The following is an 8298-nucleotide window of genomic DNA, read 5'->3' on the forward strand; positions in this document are numbered from 1 at the left end:
CCACAGCTCATATAATGCCAGTGCTCGGCTGGCTGACCTCCAAAAGGAATTTAACCTGCCCGAGAACCGCCTAATCTGTGACATGCCCACTAGGTGGAACTCAACGTTGACCATGCTGCAGCGGCTGCACACGCAGCAGAGGGCCATCAATGAGTACCAGTGCGACTTTGGCACCAGGACAGGGTCAGGGGAGCTTGTTTTTTTTCCCCACGCCAGTGGGCCATGATCAGGGATGCATGCACTGTCCTGTCACCATTTGTGGAGGCCACGAGGATGGTGAGCAGTGACAGTGCATCTATCAGTGACACTGTCCCCCTTGTCCACCTGTTGGAGCACACGCTGCGTGGAATAATGGACAGAGCACTTGAGGCAGAACAGAGGCAGAAAGAGGAGGACTTCCTTAGCTCTCAAGGCCCCCTTTATCCAGACAGTCTTCCTGTGTGCCCGCTGATCACACAGGAAGAGGACAAGAAGGAGGAGGAGGAAGAGGAGGATTGTGTCAGCATGGAAGTGGAGCCTGGCACTTAGCATCAGCAGCAGTCTTTAAGGGATCATTTACAGTCCCATGAAACCCATGGACTTGTACGTGGCTGGGAGGAGGTGGCTGCAGATCATGTTGTTCTTAGTGACCCAGAGGACTCCGGACCGATTGCCTCAGCAAACCTACGCTGCATGGCCTCCCTGATCCTGCAAAGCCTGCGGAAGGAACCTCGTATTTGTGGTATCAAGTAGAGGGATCAATACTGGCTGGCAACCCTCCTTGATCCACGTTACAAGGATAAGGTTGCGGACCTTATCTTGCCGTCGCAGAGGGAGCAGAGGATGAAACATCTTCGGGAGGCCTTGCAGAAAGGTCTGTGCAACGCGTTCCCAGAGACTGGGAGGTTACAAACCCCTGTTCCTGGACAACGTGTTGCTGAGGCTTTGGTCAGTCAAAGGATTATGGTTTCTTCCTTATACTGATGGCAGCCTTGTGTGTTTCCTTTTTTGGATGTTTTTTTCTCCCCTATTTCACATCAACATCTCCATTGCTCATGTTATGGACTTTATTGTCACTTGATTCTCATCTAGCTTATCCATCATTAGCAGACCTGCATTGGGAATTTTATGAATTTTGGCTGTTGCGCCTATACTTGTATGTGGTCTATAGTTGAGCAAAAGCAGACTCCAGGGCATTGGTACCAGGCTGATTGCAGGGAATGGTGGAGGATACAAGCTGTGAAAGGGGTTGGGTTCACCAGCTTGAAAATCATTAAACATGCACTAGTTAGCAGCAAACCCTACTGAAGTCTTTGGGGGCAAATCTTGATACATAATTCAGCTAATTTTCAAGACTAATTGGAAAGCTATTGTCAAAAGGAGTATGGGGATCTGGGCACTGCCATGGAGGACAGTTAACAAAGGAATACTACCTTTAAGAGTGTCATGCGAAAACACCAGTCCTTTAAATTGTTTTGACGTTGTCTTTAGGCTGTTTTGTGGTGTTACGGTACAGTGCAATTTTCATTGAAAATTTTTAATTTTTTATCACATTTTTTTCCAAACTGATTGATTTAGCTTGGTTTAAATACAACAACAGTACCCCAATCTGATTGATTTCAGCTTTTAAATAAATCTCTTTTTGGGTAGTTGTGGCTGTGACACCTCATTTTTTAATAAAGCGATAATAGACTTGAATAGGAAGTAGCAACCACAAAGATATAAGAAAGTTTAATCATAAAAAATAGAGCTAAAGCCCTCAACTTCATACAAATTGAACAGTAGCAAAATAGTTTTAAAAGTATAGTTGGTGAGCTTCTTTTTTTCACAAATTTTAATATAATGTCAGAGTACTCTAGAACAATTCAAAATCACAACCCCAGGTCAGGTGGGTTCAGGTCTTAGTCTGCACCCACCTAAGCGAGCCTACCAGGAGCCTGTCTTCTGACCATGCCCTGTGGCATTTCTGCATTCTCTGACAGTTTCATAGTCTCAGTCTTTGATCATATCTTGTAGCATGTCCATAGTTTGTGACCATTTCTGCAATCTCTGACCATGTCCTGTAGCCTGCCCATAGTCTCTGACCATCTCATGTGGAATTTTCACACTCCCTGCCCATCTCCTGTAGTATTTCTGCAGTCTCTGACCATCTCCTGTATTATGTCTGCAGTCTCTGATCATCTCCTGTATTATGTCTGCAGTCTCTGACCATCTCCTGTAGTATTTCTGCAGTCTCTGACCATCTCTGGTGTTATGGCCTTTGGTGCCACACTTAAGGTCCCATAGATCAAAAATAAAATAAGAATAAACTGGCTCTGGGTAGACTTACATGTGTAAATGCCCTTCTGCTGACTTATGTTTTTTGTTTTGTTATAGGACACAGTGTCATCTGACTGCATACCAGTGCACAAAGCAAGGTCCATAAAGACATGGATGAGCAAGTTTGGGGTGGAGGAACTTGACTGGACTGCACAGAGTCCTGACCTCAACCCGATAGAACACCTTTGGGATGAATTAGAGCGGAGACTGCGAGCCAGGCCTTCTCATCCAACATCAGTGGCTGACCTCACAAATGCGCTTTTGGAAGAATGGTCAAACATTCCCATAGACACTCCAAAACCTTGTGGACGGCCTTCCCAGAAGAGTTGAAGCTGTTATAGCTACAAAGGGTGGGCCAACTCAATATTGAACCCTACGGACTAAGTCTGGAATGGCATTAAAGTTCATGCGTGTAAAGGCAGGTGTCATAATACTTTTGATAATATAGTGTATTTATGGCCCAATGGGAAGAGGGTGCCGTATATCAGCACACTACACCACCAGAGTTAATTTTCTGTAAAAGGTTTATAGATGATGTATTATTCATATGAAAAGGCAAAGAACATATGATCACTTTAGAAACTTTCCGCATCTTCATACACATCATAATGACATCTCTATTAGCAATCCTAATGTACTAGGGACAATGATAGTCACGAATGTCTGAAATCTTTATCACAGCAATACCCTTTGCAAACATGTGCACTGCCGAAAAATGTGTTCGTTTTAGTTTCATTCGCTGCTTTTTTTCTCAGTTTTTTGGGTCAATCGTTATGATCGAAATTCGTTATTTCAAAAAAAATGAATTACTTCGGAAAAAATTTAATTGTGTTATGTTTCATTCGTTTAGATGCGGTAGTCATTATTTCGATAACTCGGAAAAGTACGAAATTCTAAAATAAGAACGAAAATCCAAAAATTCGAAAATCCGAAATAATAACTAACTAATAATTACTAACTATTAAATTATAGGTATTGGAATTTCCTTTAAAATTTGGCTGTTAGTGAACGTAACAAATACAAATTTATCCGAAGTTATGAATTATCCGAAATAACGAATTCCGCATCTAAACGAATGGAACAAAATAAATCAATAATAAATAATAAAACGTTTTTATTATTATTATTAATTCATTCCATTCCATTCATTTAGATACAGCAGTCTTTATTTCGGATAATTCATAACTTCGGATAAATTCGTATTCGTTAAGTTCACTAACAGCCAAATTTTAAAGGAAATTCAAATACCTATAATTTAATAGTTAATAATAGTTATTATTAGTTCGTTATTTATTATTTTGGATTTTAGGGTTTTCGGATTTTCGTTCTTTTGAATTTCCGGATTTTTGTTCTTATTTTCGGATTTAGAATTTTTTCGGATTTTCTAATTTTCGAATTTCAGATTTTTGTTCTCAAAGTTTTGGTTTTTTGAATTTTCTGAAAAATTAGTTAAACGGGTTTTCGTTAATTTGAATATTTCTGAATTAACGAATTTCGTCAAAAAACTAATTTGGAAGGAAACTAATTGCACATTATTATTACTATTATTTAATTAAAAAAAACAGTATGGACAGAAAAAGAAGCCAAGGGCATCACATCCCTATATGTACTGTATATAAATGAACAAAGGAGTGTTAACTTGGGATTTTTAAGGTGCCAATAATCAACAAAACATAATTTGTATAAAACACTTTACAACATTTATTAGATATATTACAGAAAAATTCATAGAAATCCTATAAATTGTCCTTTAAATGATGCATATCATTTTCTAAAAGAGAGGGGTCTGTGGGACTTTAACCACTTAAACCCCGGACCATTTGGCTGGCCAAAGACGCTTTTTGCGATTCGGCACTGGATCGCTTTAACTGACAATTGCGCGATCATGCGACGTGGCTCCCAAACAAAATTGACGTCCTTTTTTCCTCACAAATAGAGCTTTCTTTTGGTGGTATTTGATCGCCTCTGCGGTTTTTATCTTTTGCGCTCTAAACAAAAAAAGAGCGACGGTTTTGAGAAAAAAAAAGCAATATTTTTTACTTTTTGCTATAATAAATATCCCGAAAAAATATATAAAAAAAAACATTTTTTTTCCTCAGTTTAGGCTGATACGTATTTTTCTACATGTTTTTGGTGTAAAAAAAATAGCAATAAGCGTTTATTGATTGGTTTGCGCAAAAGTTATAGTGCCTACAAAATAGGGGATAGTTTTATGGCATTTTTATTAATAATTTTTTTTTTACTAGTAATGGCGGCAATCAGCGATTTTTTTTTATCATGACTGCGACATTATAGCGGACAGATCGGACGCTTTTGCCGCTATTTTGGGACCATTCACATTTATACAGCGATCAGTGCGATTAAAAATGCATTGATTACTGTGTAAATATGACTGGCAGTGAAGGGGTTAACCAGGAGGGGGCGCTGAAGGGGTTAAGTGTGTCCTAGGGAGTGATTCTAACTGTGGGGGGGGGGGCTGGGTGTGACACAACACTGATCACCACTCCCGATCACAGGGAGCTGTGATCAGTGACACTGTCACTAGGCAGAACGGGGAGATGCTTGTTTACATTAGCATTTTCCCGATCTTCCTCTCCGTGAGACGATCGCGGGTATCCCTGACGACATCAAGTCCGCTGGACCAGCGATCACACTCACGGAGCTCGCAGGAGGGTCGCACGCACACCGCCAGTGGCGTGCACGCGACCACACGGTGGCAAATTTAAAATTTAAACCTGTACGTCCATTTGCCTGTCCGTGCCATTCTGTCGAAGTATATGTACATGCGGCGGTTGGCAAGTGGTTAAATGAGGAGATGACATTGTCATCAGTGTTGCGGCGCTTTGTTAATGGCCCCGCCGTCTTCTGGGACACACACAGGTCCCAGAAGACAACGGGGGAACTCACCGAAGAGGAGGAAGTGAACGAACAGCGCCGCATACTAGGAAGAGGCACATTAGGAAGACTGCCTAGCAACAGGGGTTTCTGCTAAGTAAAAAAAAAATTTTTGCTGTTTTTTAATTTATTTTAAACAAAATTTTAATGTATAAATGTTTTTTAGGGTGGACCTCTGCTTTAAGAAGCCACATATAAGGCAAAACATGTCGAGACAATTTTTTCAAGCAACATACATGTGGCATTTCTAAACAATTATATGCATTAAAAGAGAACAGGGAGGCGGGCCTTTAAATGAAGTAGGAAGAGGGTCAAGTGTTCTGTGGCATTATAATTGACATACAAAAATATATATATATATTTATTTATGGTCTTTTCATGCATTATGTATTTGACAATATTCTAATCATGTGCTATGCAATTTTGGGCTTTTCTATATGTATCATGTGCCATCCATTTTTTGGATTATTTATGTATTATGTATTGCTGTATGAAATAAAGTTTTTCATTTAACCACTTAGCAACCGGCTCATAGCCGAATGACAGCTACAGGGCGGTTTCTTAACTCGCACGCCCCCTGGGGCACGCACCCAAGAACATCCGTGACCGCGCCGGGTCCTCACTAGTCACAGTAAACGGCCGCTGTTGGGTATGCAGTGTTGCAACTACTTTGGACCAAAAGTATGTTTGATATTAGCTTTGCATTGATTTTATACAGAACCCTCCATGAGATACCCGTCACCACACTCCAAGTGAATATTCTGTGATCGTGCAGCTGCTGCTTTCATTGCAGTGATACTCAGAGTATCCTATTTATGGTGGTGCACGAGTGGACTTAAATGTATTCTATTGCATTTTTCAGGTGTCATGTGAAGGTCATCATATTCACTGCTCAAGTAACATTCTTCAGTTTCTTCCAGAGGAATTGGGTACCGTTTTCTGACATAATAGACAACACAAGAGGGTACTTTAAGGTCAGATTTGGGATCAAAATGACCATGCACAAAATGAATAAAACTCCAGTAGTATGCTTTCTGAAGATACCTGTGTAATAAAAAAATTAATAAAAAATTATTGGAATGAAAGTGAAAAATAATAAAGTTTTAGCAATCTTGTGTAAAATGTACCTATTTCTGTGTTCAGTAAACACGCTTTGTGAAACTCTTCTTGCAAATTCGATTAGCCATACTAATTCTTGCTCATCAAATTTGTTGCTGGTGAACTCTGATTTTTGTAGTATGCATGTGATCTTTCCGTCAAAGAATTTCTTAAGTTCTTTCAGCTCACGGCAGCAGACTGATTGATCCTGTGTTGCCATGGCGATACAGTACCGGCATGTGCACCAATCAGTTTTTCCAACACAATCTCTATCTGGCCATCCAGAAACCTTTTCTGTGCTATAATCGTCAATGCCAATGAAATCTGAAAATGAAGATTCAAATTTCTAGAAAAAAAAACATTGCATTAAATAATGTAAAAGGGTTTTGTTAAAGTGTCACTAAACCCACATGATAAAAAAACTATCAATAAATGGTGTATTACATGCTGTTTATACTCTATGAGATTCGTTTTCTGTATTCTGCAAAAAAAACTGGTTGATTCTGCTGCTCTCTATCTCCCCCTTCTGTTCATGTCCCCGATTCAGCTAGGGATTTTGCAGAGCAGTGTTGGCAACTCTGCACATGCTCAGTTTTCGGTGAGTTTCTATGCTGAGCATTTCCTCCCTATCTGAGCAGCCCATGTGACTATAGAGTCACACATGTGGGCGTATAAACAGTGGTAAATGACAGCCCACTCCCTCCCTCCTCCATGTCCACTAACCAGCTAAACACAATGGGGGTGGTGTGACGGACCCCCGTACTCAATATGAGTCTGCTTTTAGAAACCATGAAATCAGGCCGAGACAGAATTACAGTTAAATCACACTTGTTTAATAATAAAAGTAAAAAGAACAAACGTAGTCAAAACATAGTTCAGTTACCGGAACGGATAGTCAGCCAAGCCAAAAGTCAGGGATCAATGTAGTGAAACAGCAAGCAGGATCTGGAGCCAGAAGGGATGTCAGTAAAGCAAGTCTTTAAACAGGAACGCAGGAGACCTCATGGTTCTCAACCTGTACAGGGTGAGGACGTGGCACCGAGGTAGTAAAGCGGTTGCAGACCAAAGGTCTTAATAAGGAGACATGAAATACATTTGAAATACGCATATTAGAAGGAAGGTCTAACGCGTAAGCCACTGGGTTAATCCTGCGAAGAATACGGAAGGGTCCAATAAACCAAGGTCCCAACTTCAGTGAGGGAACACGAAGTCGAAGGTTACGAGATGACAGCCAGACCCTGTTCCCAACCTGATAGGAAGGCACAGGCAGGAGTCTGCTGTCAGCATGGAGTCTGTACCTATCATTGGCATGTCGCAAAGCCTCCAAGACTTGTGCCCAAGTGGAACGAAGACCATGGAGATGCTGCTCTAACACAGGAATACTCTGCGGAACAAACAAGTCAGGCAGCATGGAAGGTTGGAAACCATAATTTGCCATAAATGGGGACAATCAGGAAGCAGAATTCAAGGCACTGTTGTGAGCAAACACTGCCCACGGTAATACGTCTGACCAGTTGTTATGATGGTCAGAAATATAGCAATGTAGGAATTGCTCCAAGGACTGATTGGCTCGTTCTGCGGCCCCATTAGACTGCGGGTGATATGCAGAGGAGAAAGCTAGCTGAATTCCCAACTGTGCACAAAAGGCTCGCCAGAACCAGGACACAAACTGACTAGACCTGTCAGAGACAATCACCTTGGGTAGCCCAGGTAAGCGAAAGATCTCCTGAGCAAAAATGGAAGCCCGTTCCTTAGAAGTGGGCAACTTCTTAAGTGGAATACAACGGGTCAACGGGTCAACCACCATAAGGATAACTGTATTGCCCTGGGATTTGGGTAACTTCACAATGAAATCCATAGACAGGTGGGTCCAGGGCCTCTCTCCATTGGGTATGGGTTGTAGGAGACCCCCTGGAACGTGTCATGGAGTCTTACTTTGAGCACACACGGAACAGGCAGCTACGAAGGCAGTTACATCAGCACGTAGACTAGGCCACCAGAATTGTT

The 8298-nt window shown here is 41.2% G+C and overlaps 1 long non-coding RNA gene across 1 annotated transcript; it reads right to left on the reverse strand.

Annotated features, from left to right (window-relative positions):
• Positions 1-3975: 3975 nt before the first annotated feature.
• On the reverse strand, positions 3976-8078 carry LOC141117496 (uncharacterized). Its single transcript, XR_012237165.1, has 2 exons — positions 6321-8078; positions 3976-6237 (listed from the first exon to the last, which is right to left on the reverse strand). It is a non-coding gene; the product is annotated as an uncharacterized lncRNA (long non-coding RNA).
• Positions 8079-8298: the final 220 nt, after the last annotated feature.

The sequence above is a fragment of the Aquarana catesbeiana genome, linkage group LG13 (genome assembly GCF_042186555.1).
Source record: "Aquarana catesbeiana isolate 2022-GZ linkage group LG13, ASM4218655v1, whole genome shotgun sequence".
Lineage (NCBI taxonomy): Eukaryota > Metazoa > Chordata > Amphibia > Anura > Ranidae > Aquarana > Aquarana catesbeiana.